General features: G+C 41.6%; 1 pseudogene; it reads left to right on the forward strand.

Annotated features, from left to right (window-relative positions):
- The first annotated feature begins 7,499 nt into the window (after positions 1 to 7,499).
- LOC100395847 (bcl-2-like protein 13 pseudogene) lies at positions 7,500 to 8,190 on the forward strand (annotated as a pseudogene).
- The last annotated feature ends 3,421 nt before the right edge of the window (positions 8,191 to 11,611 follow it).

Genomic DNA, 11,611 nt, shown 5'->3' on the forward strand with positions numbered 1-11,611 from the left:
CCCTGCTGTCATTGAGCTTCCCTGTAGTCCTGTTTATATGGGTATGGTTGGAACTGCCTCAGCAATGTTGGCCCACCTCTGTAATGGCGGGCTCTCTCTGTTATGGCAGGTTGCCTCGGCAATGGCAAGCTGCCTCAGCAATGGCGGACTACCTCCATAGGGGTGGAGTGCCTCAGTAATGGCGGAAACCCCTCCCCCACCATGCTGCACCTCCTGGGGTTCAGCTGTGCTTGCTGTGAAACTCTCAACCCCAAGCATTTCCAATTGCTGGTTTTATTGTTTGTTTTTGTGGGGGTGGGACCCACCGAGCCTGATCACCTGGCTCCCTGCCTCAGAGCCTTTTTTTTTTTTTTAGGTTGAATGGTTGACTCTCTCCTACGTGTTCCAGTCACCCGCTGAAAGGGTGCCAGGATCTGTGTGATTTCTTGTGTGGTGACCCACTGCACTGGCTGAAACAACCGTGCTGCCCAGGAATCTCCTGGCCAGCTTCAAAGGGGAACTAGACCAGTGTATTTTGTATGGAGAGCCACCACACTGGCTAAAACAGCCATGTTAGCCAAAACAGCTGTGCTGGTGACCAGTAGGCCTCCTCTGCCTAGGAATCTCCTGGTCCGTGGGCAATAAAGATCCATCTGGAAATGCGGCATCCACTCACCCTCTGTGCTTTCACTGGGAGCTGCAATCCTGAGGTGCTCCTAAAAGGGGCAAGGCCCATCTTATGCCATGCGAACATGACCATTGATCTATAACTTGAGCACTGAATACAGTGCTTTCATCAGATTGAAATTTTGCTCAAAATATGCTAAGGTGTTTTTATAAAGCTACAGCAGTTGTTCTCTTGTGTACATGTCACACTGGAATGGTGGTTCCATACTCAGAACATGTGTCCATGATGGCGAAACACCACCAGAATCAGTGACTGGAAATTAGTGGTTTGATATGGTCAATTTGTCATATTCATGTGGGTCCTACACCTTGGTTAATGCAGCCTAGTTTACCACATTACGCAGCCTGGGCTTATGGACAGAAATCACATTGCTGTGTTGTATCTTTGGCTTTTATTTTTTTCCTTGGGCAAGTCCTTATTATCTGGCCCATTCTGGCATCTGAACTGGGCTTCTGGGCCACATGCTATGGTGAACCCAATGAGCAATGGTGGCAATTTACTGAGCTCATGCTGGGTCAGCTCATGAGTGCCATCCATGTTCCCTTTTGAATGGTCCTTTGTCATAGGCATCAACACAGTGATGAATAGGTATCTCTTCAGTCCACAAGCTGCTGCTACATTCCCAGTCTTCACTGAGAAGTGTTTAATGATCCAATAATTAATCTGCCAGTTACTGGACCATATGTAAATATGTAGGAAGGAGTTGCTGTTGGATTCCCTACACAGTTATTATTATCATGTAGAGCTTGGCCCACAGGTCATGTATTGTTTTCTGATTTGTCAAAACATGGTCATCCTTGGGGCATATGGCCACAGTGGCTAAGTGGACTCCACCAGTTTTGAGTTTTATGAATCTATCCATTAATTAAGCCATATTATCAGCTGGAACATCTTCAAATTGAGGACCATATTTAGCTAAGGGAAAGGAGGGAGCATCCCATACAGGCCATTCAGCCCCCTCTCTAGCAAAGCAGCTACTTATTTACTATCATTTGTAAAATTATTCTTCTATAACTTTTAGAAGCATATCCCATAAGTTTACTTTAATGTTTTTCAGAATAATGCAAATTTTTTTCCCGTCTCTTCTGTATTCTAAACAGTTGTTTACATTTCACTTTAAATTAATGAATCCAGCCAACATCTATTCTATCTCTTGTTTGCCAGGTACTGATATCCCACATTAGATGCTCTTTTTATTTTCATATTGAAATTTTGCTGAGGGACAGAAAAAGTGTATATACAGACATAAAAACAAGTCAGAACAAAAAGCTGTATCAAAAATGTTTTTTAATTGCAATCAACTATTCTTCAAAGAAAATCAATTTAAATAGTAACAACATACATTTTATAATATAACAAATTGGAGGATAAAGACATTACAAGGAGGGAGACCAAGATGGCCAAAAGGGAGCCTCTCCAGAGTGCAGCTCCCAGTGAGTGAGACACAGAACCAGAGCGAAATCTGCATCTCCGAATGAGGTATTGGGTTCATTCCAAAGGGACTGGTTGAACAGGTGGGATTAACCCCCCCCAAAAAAGGTGGTGAAAGCAGCCCAAAGGGAGTCAGCCAAGGCAAGGCAGGGCACTGCTTCACTTGGGAAGTGTATCTGGCATGGAGGATCGGTGGGGTGGGGAGGACTTCACCTCCTTGGTACTCTGATTCAGATATAGTGACTTTGGCAGCACACAGCCCAGGAAAACACCACCTGGCTGAGAACCACCCCTAGCTGCAGACCCAGGCAACAGCCCAGGCCAGCAGCCCTGGCCAGACTGGGGCCTTGTCAATGCAGAGCAGGGTGGAGACTTGGACTAACACTGAGAAGGCTTGTGAGAAGGAACTGTCCCTTCCACAAAAGAAGGGAGATTTGAAAAGCGGGGAGGGGGATATGGCCAGACAGGTCCTACCCCTTAACAAGATCCAGCAAGCAGAATCCCCCCAGGAGAGTTTCACAGTTAACACATCAGACGGAGCTCCATCTGGGAAGAGTGGGCTCTGCAAAGGAAAAGAAGTCTACCATTGGGAAGGCAGAGCTAATCCCACTGGCATAAGAGGAAACCAGGTGAATAATAAACCGCAGCCTGGCTGAGAAGACTGAGGCAGCCCAGCAGTGCCTCCACAGGCAGACAACAGACAGACTGTCTCAAGTGGCACACTGACACCTGCATTAAAAAAAAAAGAGCTTCATATGAGAGAAATAACCCCAACATTAACAGAAAGAACTTCCACTCAGAGATCTCACCTGAAATTACCAACTTCAAAGATCAGAGACAGATAAATCCACAAAGAGGGGAAGAAACCAGCACAAAAAGGATGAAAACATCAAAGTCCAGAATGCCTCTCCTCCTCAGAGAGATCACAACACCTCACCAGCAAGGGAACAAAACAGGTCAGAGAATGATTTTGACGAGCTGACAGAAGCAGGCTTTAGAAGATGGGTAATAACAAACTGCTATGAGCTCAAAGAACATGTTCTAATCCAATGGAAAAAAACTAAGAACCTTGAAAAAAGATTAGAGGAAATGTTAATTAGAATAACCAGCCTAGAGAACAACATAAATGACTTGATGAAACTGAAAAACTCAGCACGAGAACTTTGTGAAGCATACACAAGTTTCAATAGCTGAATTGATCAAACAGAAGAAAGGATATCAGAGATTGAAGATCAACTCAATGAAATCAAAAAAAAAAGGCAAGGAAAGAGAAAAAAAAGTGAAAAGAAATGAACAAAGCCTCCAAACAATACGGGATTATGTGAAAAGACCTAATCAATGCTTGATCAGTGTACCTAAAGAGGACAGAGAAAATGAATTCAAGCTGGAAATGCTCTTTAGGATATTATCCAGGAGAACTTCCCCAACATAGCAAAGCAGGCCTACATTCAAATACATGAAATACAAAGAAAACCACAGAGATATTCATCAGGAAGAGCAACCCCAAGGAACATAATTGTCAAATTCACAGGTTGAAATGAATGAATAAATGCTAGGGGCAGCCAGAGAGAAAGGTCAGGTCACCCACAAAAGAAAGCCCAGCAGACTCACAGTCGATCTCTCGGCAGAAACCTATAAGCCAGAAGAGAGTGGGGGCCAATATTCAACATCCTTAAAGAAAAGAACTTTCAACCCAGAATTTCATATCTAGCCAAACTAAGCTTCATAAGTGAAGAAGAAATAAAATCCTTTATGGACAAACAATTACTGAGAGATTTCATCACCACCAGGCCTGCCTTACAAGAGCTTCTGAAGGAAGCACTAAACATGGGAAAAAAATCCAGTACCAGTCACTGCAAAAATTAACCAAATGGTAAAGACCAAAGATGCAATGAGGAAACTGCATTGACAAATGGGCAAAACAAACAACCAGTAACAAAATGGCAGGATCAAATTCACACATAACAATATTAACCTTAAATGTAAATGACCTAAATGCCCCAATCAAAAGACACAGACTGGCAAACTGGGTAAAAAGTCAAGACCAATCACTATGCTGTATTCAGGAGACCCATCTCACATTCAAGGACACACAGAGACTCAAAATGAAGGGATAGAAGAAGATCTACCCAGCAAATGGAGCGCAAAAAAAGCAGGGGTTGCAATCCTAGTCTCTGATAAAACAAACTTTAAACCAACAAAGATCAAAAGAGACAAAGAATGGCATTACATAATGGTGAAAAGGATCAATACAAGAAGACTTACTATTCTAAATATCTAAAAACCCAATACAGGAACACCCAGATACATAAAGCAAGTTCTTAATGACCTACAAAGAGACTTAGACTCCTGCACAATAATAGTGGGATACTTTAACACTCCACTGTCAATATTAGATCAACAAGACAGAAAATCAACAAGGATATCCAGGACTTGAATGCAGTACTAGAACAAGAGGACCTAATAGACCTCTACAGAGCTCTCCACCCCAAAGCCACAGAATATACATTCTTCTCAGCACCACATTGAACTTATTTTAAAATTGACCACGTGATTGGAAATAAATCAATCCTCAGCAAATGCAGAAGAATGGAAATAATAACAAACAGTCTCTTAGGCCACAGTGAAGTCAAATTAGATCTGAGGATTAAGAAACTAATTCAAAAACACACAACTTCATGGAAGCTGAACAACTGGCTCCTGAATGTTGACTGGATAAACAATGAAATGAAGGCAGAAATAAAGATGTTCTTTAAAACCAATGAGAATGAGGACACAATGTACCAGAATCTCTGGGTCACATTCAAAGCAGTGTCTAGGGAGAAATTTGTAACAATAAATGCCCGAATGAGAAGTGATGAAAGATCTAAAATTGACACCCTATCATCAAAATTGAAAGAGCTATAGGAGTAAAATCAAAAAAACTCAAAATCTAGCAGTAGACAAGAAATAACTGAGATTAGATCATAAATGAAAGAGTTAGAGACAGAAAACCCCTTCAAAAAATCAGTAAGTCCAGGCGCTGGTGTTTCAAAAAGATCAACAAAATAGACCACTAGCCAGATTAATAAAAAAGAAAAGAGAGAAGAATAAATAGATCAATAAAAAATGATAAAAGGGATATCACCACCAATTCCATAGCAATACAAACTACAATCAGAGATTACTACAAAGAACTCTATGCTCATGAACCACTACACCCAGAATAAATGGATAAATTCCTGGACACTTGCACCCTCCCAAGACCAAACCAGGAAGAAGTTGAAACCTTGAATAGACCAATAACAAGGGCTGAATTTGAGGCACCAATTAATAGCTACCAACCAAAAAGCTCCAGGTTCAGATGGGTTCACAGCCAAATTCTACCAGACATACAAAGAAGAGCTAGTACCATTCCTTCTGAAACCATTCCAAAGAATCAAAAAAAAGAGGGAATCCTTCCCAAATCATTTTATGAGACCAACATCATCCTCATACCAAAACCCAGCAGAGATTCAACAAAAAAAGAAAATTTCTGGCCAATCTCCATGATGAACATAGATGCAAAATGCTTCAATATAATACTGGCAAACCAGGACATCAGAAATTGCAACAGGACATCAGAAAGCTTATCCGTCATGATCAAGTAGGCTTCATCCCAGGGATGCAAGGCTGGTTCAGTGTACACATGTCTATAACCGTAATCCATCACATAAATAAAACCAAAGACAAAAACCACATGATTATCTCAATAGATGCAGAGATGGCTTTACACAAAATTCAAAGCCCTTTATGGAAAAAACTGAATAAACCTGGTATCAGTGGAATATATCACAAAATAATAAAAGCTATTAAAACAAACCCACTGCCAATATCATACTGAATATGCAAAAACTGAAAGTATTCCTTTGAAATCTGGCACTAGACAAGGATGTCCCCTCTCACCACTCTTATTCAAAATAATATTGGAAGTTTTAGCCAGAGCAATCAGGCAAGAAAAAGAAATAAAGGATATTCAATTAGGAAAGGGGGAAGTCAAATTGTCCCTATTTGCAGATGACATGATTATATATTTAAAAGACCCCATTGTCTCAACCCAAAATCTCCTTAAGCTGATAAGCAACTTCAGCAAAGTCTCAGGATACAAACTCAATGTGCAAAAATTGCAATCAGTCCTATATGGCAATAACAGACAGAGAGCCAAATCAAGAGTGGACTCCCATTCACAACTGCTACAAGGAGAATAAAATACCTAGGAATACAACTAACAAAGGACATAAAGGACCTCTTCAAGGAGAACTACAAACCACTGCTCATGGAAATAAAAGAAGACACAAATGGATGGAAAAACATTCCATGCTCATGGTTAGGAAGAATAAATATCATGAAAATGGCCATACTTCCCAAAATAATTTACAGACTCAATGCCATCCCTATCAAACTATGAATGACCTTCTTTGCAGACTGGAAAAAACCATTTTAAACTTCATATGGAACCAAAAAAGAGCTCACATAGCAAAGACACTCCTAAGCAAAAAGAACAAAGCTGGAGGTATTATGTTGCTGGACTTCAAACTATACTACAAGGCTACAGTAATCAAAATAGCATGGTACTGGTACCAAAACAGAGACAGACCAATGGAACAGAACAGAGGCCTCAGAAGCAACACCACACACCTACAACCATCTCATCTTTGACAAACCAGACAAAAACCAGCAATGGGGAAAGGAGTCCCTGTTTAACAAATGGTGTTTGAAAAGCCGGCTAGCAACGTGCAGAAAGCAGAAACTGGACCCCTTCCTGTCACCTTGCACTCAAATTAACTCCAGATGGATTAAGGATTTAAGCATAAGACCTAACACCATAAAAACTCTCAAAGAAAACCTATGCAAAACCAACCAGGACATAAGCATAGGAAAGGACTTCATGAGTAAAACACCAAAAGCATTGGCAATGAAAGCCAAAATAGACAAATGGGATCTAATTAAACTTAAGCACTTCTGTACAGCAAAAGAAACAATCATTAGAGTGAACTGGCAACTAACAGAATGGGAAAAAATTTTTGCAACCTACCCATCTGACAAAGGGCCAATATCCAGAATCTACAAATAACTAAAACAGATTTACAAGAATAAAATCAAACCCATCCAAAAGTGGGCAAAGAATATGAACAGACACTTCTCAAAAGAAGACATATATGAGGCCAGCAAACATTTGAAAAAATGCTCATCATCACTGGTCATTAGAGAAATGCAAATCAAAACTACATTAAGATCTCATCTCACACTAGTTAGAATTGCAAGTCATTAAAAAATCTGGAAGTGACCTCACCCTTCAACATGGCGGCGGCAGTAGATTAGGGCCGCAGGTTGGAGCAGCCGCTGCCGCTGGGAGACCCTGTCAGAAGCAACCGCCACTGCCGCCTCTTTCACCTCTTCTGGGGCAGGGGCCAGGGCCAGGTTTTATACATCCATATGTAGACCTTTTTGGAGTTCCACCAGCCAATTCAATGGCGTCCTCTTCTACTGTGCCTCTGGGATTTCACTATGAAACAAAGTATGTTGTTCTCAGCTACTTGGGACTCCTCTCTCAGAAGAAGCTGCAAGAGCATCTTTTCTCACCCCAAGGGATTCAACTAGATATAGCTTTATAGTCTCTGGATGAAGAAATTTTATTAAAAGTTAAAACTGAAATTGAAGAAGAGCTAAAATCTCTGGACAAAGAAATTTCTGAAGCCTTCACCAGCACGGGCTTTGACCATCACACTTCTCCAGTGTTCAGCCCTGCCAATCCAGAAAGCTCAATGGAAGACTGCCTAGCCCACCTTGAAGAAAAAGTGTCCCAGGAACTGAAAGAGCCTCTCCATAAAGCATTACACATGCTCCTGAGCAAGCCAGTGACATATCAGGCATTTCGGGAATGTACACTGAAGACCGCAGTTCATACCAGTGGCTGGAATAAGATTTTGGTGCCTCTGGTTTTGCTGCGACAAATGCTTTTGGAGTTGACAAGGCGTGGTCAAGAATCTTTGAGTGCACTGCTGAAGTTTGGCGTGACATATTTGGAAGACTATTCAACAGAGTACATCATTCAGCAAGGTGGCTGGGTATGAGCTGTTATACATTAAAAATATTTTCTTTAAAAAAAATCTGGAAACAACAGAGGCTGGAGAGGATGTGGGGAAACAGGAACAATTTTACACAGCTGGAGGGAGTGTAAATTAGTTCAGTCATTGTGGAAGACAGCATGGCAATTCCTTAAGGATCTAGAAATATAAAATCCATTTGACCCAGCAATCCTGTTACTGGGTATATACCCAAAGGATTATAAATTGTTCTACTATAAAGACAGACACACACATATGTTCATCATGGCACTGTTTACAATAGCAAAGACCTGGAACCAACCCAAATGCCCATCAATGATAGACTGGACAAAGAAAATGTGGCACATAAACACCATAAAATACTATGCAGCCATAAAAAACGATGCGTTCATGTCCTTTCTGGGGACTTGGATTAATCTGGAAACCATCATTCTCAGCAAACTAACACAAGAACAGAAAATCAAACACCACATGTTCTCACTCATAGTTGGGTGTTGAGCAATGAGAACATGTGGACACAGGAAGGGGAGCATCACACCTTGTGGGCAGTTGGTGGGAGCAAGGGGAGGGACAGTGAGGGGTGGGGAGGGTGAAGAGGGATAACATGGGGAGAAATGCCAAATATAGATGATGGGGAATGGAGGCAGCAAACCACCTTGTCATGTATGTACCTATGCAACAACCCTGCATGATATGCACATGTATCACAGAACATAAAGTAAAATAAAAAAAAGAAATGTAAAATAAAATAAGCCTAAATTTAGCCAGAAAAAAAGAATGTACAGAAATAAAAGTAATGGTATCTCTTTTATATGGTTTGGCTGTGTCCCCACCCAAATCTTACCTTGTATTGTAGTTCCTATAATCCTCGTGTGTCATAGGAGCGACCGGGCAGGAGGAAATTGATTCATTGGGGTGATTACTCCTATGCTTCTGTTCTTATGAAAGTGAGTTTTCATGAGATTTTATGGTTTTATAAGGGGCTTTTCCCCCTTTGCTTGGCACTTTCTCTCCTGTTGTCATGTGAGGAAGGATGTGCTGTTTCCCCTTCTGCCATGATTGTGAGTTTCCTGAGGCCTCTCCAGCCATGTGGAACTATGAGTCAATTAAATCTCTTTTCTTTATAAATTACCCAGTCATGGGCAGTTCTTTATAGCAGTGCAGGAATGGGCTGCTAAAGTAAACTAGTACTGCAGAGAGTGGAGTGTTGTTGTAAAGATGCCTGAAAATATGGAAGTGACATTGTAACTGGGTAACAGGCAGAGATTGAAATAGTTTGGAGGGCTCAGGAGAAGAAAGGAAGATGTGGGAAAGTTTGTAACTTTCTAGAGACTTGCAGGACTCAGAAGAAAAGAAGATAAGGGAAAGGTTGGGACTTCCTAGAGATTCACTGAGCGGCTTTGACCAAAATGTTGATAGTGATATCAGTAATGAAGTCCAGGATGAATGGTCTCAGATGGTGATATGGGTTGGCTCTGTCCCTGCCCAAATCTTATCTTGAATTATGACTCCCATAATTCCTATGTGTTGTGGGAGGGACCAAGTCAAAGATAATTGAATCATGGGGCTGGTTTCCCCCATACTGTTCTCATAATAGTAAATAAGTCTCATGAGATCTGATGGTTTTATAAGGAAAAGCTCCTTTCACTTGGCTCTCACTTCTTTCTTGTCTGCCACCATATAAGATGTGCCTTTTGCCTTCCACCATGATTGTGAGTCCTCCCCAGCCACATGGAACTGTGAATTCATTAAACTTCTTTTTATTTATAAATTACCCGGTCTCAGGTATGTATTTATCAGCAGCATGAAAATGGACTAATATAGATAGAGATGAAAAACTTGGGAACTGGAATAATGGTGATTTTTGCTTTGGTTTAGCAAACAGACTGATGACATTTTGCCTCTGCCCTAGAAATTTGTGGAACTTTCGAACTTGAGAGAGATAATTTAAGATATCTGGTGGAATAAATTTCTAAGTGGCAAAACATTCAAGAGTAATCAGAGCATAAGAGTTTAGAAAGTTTGCAGCCTGGTGATGTGATAGAAAAGAAAAACCTATTTTCTGGGGAGAAATTCAAACTGGCTATAGAAGTATGTATAAGTAATGAGAAGCCAAATGTTAATCACCAAGACAATGGGGAAAATGTCTTCAGTACATGTCAGAGACCTTCACAGCAGCCCTCTCATCACAGGTTCAGAGGCCTAGGAGGGAAATATGGTTTCATGTGCTGGGCCCAGGGCCCCCCTGGTCTGTGCAACCATGGGACATGGTGCCCTGAGTCTCAGCTGCTTCAGCTTCAGTCATAATTAAAAGGGGCCAAGGTACAGCTCAGGCTATTATTTCACAAGGTACAAACCCCAAGCCTTGGTGGGGCTTACATGAAGTGTTGAGCCTGGGGGTGCAAAAAAGTCAAGAATTGAAGTTTGGGAACCTCTGCCTAAATTTCAAAGAATATATGGAAACAGCTGGATGTCCAGGCTGAAGTTTGCTGTAGGTGTTGAGTCCTCATGAAGAACCTCTGCTAGGGCAGTGAGGAAGGTAGATACAGGATTGGAGTCCCCACACAGAGTCCCTGCTGGGGCACTGCCTAGTGGAGCTGTGAAAGGATGGCCACTGACCTTCAGACCCCAGAATGTAGATCTACCAACAGCTTGCACCATGCACCTGGAAAGGCTGCAGACACTCAATGCCAGGTTGTAAAAGCAGCCAGGAGGGTGGCTGCATCCTGCAAAGCCACAGAGGCAGAGCTGCCAAAGGCTGTGGGTGCCCACCTCTTGCATCAGCATGACCTGAATGTAATACATGGTGTCAAAGGACATCATTTTGAAACTTTAAGATTTGGTAACTGCCCTGTTGAATTTCACACTTGTGTAGGTCCTATAGCCCCTTCATTTTGGCCAATTTCTCCCTTTTAGAATGGGTGTGTTTTCTCAATGCTTGTATCCCCATTGTACCTGTGAGGTAACTAACTTGCTTTTGATTTTGCAGGCTCATAGATGGAAAGGACTTACATTGTCTCAGATACCTTAGACTTGGACTTTTGGGTTAATGCTGGAATGAGTTAAGACTTTGGGGGACTGTTAGAAAGGCATGACTGTGTTCTGAAATGTGAGGACATTATATTTGGGAGAAATCAGGGGTGGAATGACATATTTTGTCTGTGTCCCCACCCAAATCTCACTTTGAATTGTAGTTACTATCATCTCCATGTGTCATGGGAGGGACCCAGTAGGAGGTAATTGAATCATGGGGGCAGTTACCCCTATGAGGCTGTTCTTGTAGTAGTGAGTTCTCATAAGATCTGATGGTTTTATAAGGGACTTTTCTCCCTTTGCTCGGCACTTCTTTCTCCTGCTGCCATGTGAGGAAGAACATACTTGCTTCCCCTTCTGCCATGATTGTAAGTTTCTGGATGCTTTCTGAGTC

Source organism: Callithrix jacchus, chromosome 7 (genome assembly GCF_049354715.1).
Source record: "Callithrix jacchus isolate 240 chromosome 7, calJac240_pri, whole genome shotgun sequence".
NCBI classification, from domain to species: Eukaryota; Metazoa; Chordata; class Mammalia; order Primates; family Cebidae; genus Callithrix; species Callithrix jacchus.